Below are 1,014 nucleotides of genomic sequence, written 5' to 3' on the forward strand. Positions count from 1 at the left end.
AAGTGGTGGCGCCGGTTCGGGAGAAATTCGCCACCCTGATCCTGGCCGACCCCTATTTCTATCGGCCGGCGTCGGTGTCCGTGGTACTCGGGGCAGACCTCTATCCGGAGGTCATCCAACCAGGCTGTGTGCCCGGTCATAGCGGTACTCCCGCAGCCCAGAGCACCGTGTTCGGATGGGTCGTCTCCGGCTCCTGTGGGATCTAGGCGCTCCAGAACGTTGCCGTCCCCGTCCGTTATATGTCCAGGGTGGCAATTGCAACATGTTGCAAGGGGGGCGGTATGTTCACGCCACCGGGTGAACAGCAGTGAGCGGCGAAGAGCAGTGAAGAGTGAGGAGGGTTTTTTGATCCTCGGCATCTACGGTCACACCAGGAGGGGTGACTGGGTTTTTTCCAATGGGCATCGCCATTATTCCGAATCGAGATTTTCACCCGAACACCCGTTCTCTTGCATTTTGACGATTTGTTAATCACTTTCAACCCGAACCATCTCCGTGTGTGCCGGGTTACCTGTGAATATTATATAAATAATAAAACCTACGTTTATTTAACCGAAGTTTTTCGTGCGTTTTAATTCACCACTCGCTCACCACAAACTGAAGAAATTGGCACCCGCCAACTCCTTGTATTTCATTTGGATCCTTCCGCCCCCCACGAACACCGATTATTTTTCTTCTGCAATCCATCATCGATCACCGGCTAACTCGCATGGCTCAGGAATGGATTCGACCTCGATGGATGGATTAATCGGGTAACAAAAAATTATACAAAAAACATTACACTCGGACGGGAAGATGGACTATGGAATTAACAATTAGCTGGTATATTAACTAGGAACTACCCACTCTACCTTGGGCCCGTACTCCCTGGCAGCCCCCATGTTCTGTGGACTAGCCCGTCGTCATCTCACCCCCACATAGACAAGACTCTACTCAGACATTTCTCCTTTTTTCATTACACATATATTATATTAAACAATTTCACTTTTTTTTTACAATATTGACTGAGCCTAA

General features: G+C 49.2%; 1 long non-coding RNA gene across 1 annotated transcript; it reads right to left on the reverse strand.

Annotated features, from left to right (window-relative positions):
• Window positions 1-459: 459 nt before the first annotated feature.
• On the reverse strand, window positions 460-621 carry LOC124461456. The gene is made up of 2 exons (XR_006955075.1): window positions 592-621; window positions 460-511 (listed from the first exon to the last, which is right to left on the reverse strand). It is a non-coding gene; the product is annotated as an uncharacterized LOC124461456 (long non-coding RNA).
• Between the last annotated feature and the right edge of the window lie 393 nt (window positions 622-1,014).

Source organism: Drosophila willistoni, unplaced genomic scaffold (genome assembly GCF_018902025.1).
Source record: "Drosophila willistoni isolate 14030-0811.24 unplaced genomic scaffold, UCI_dwil_1.1 Seg489, whole genome shotgun sequence".
NCBI classification, from domain to species: Eukaryota; Metazoa; Arthropoda; class Insecta; order Diptera; family Drosophilidae; genus Drosophila; species Drosophila willistoni.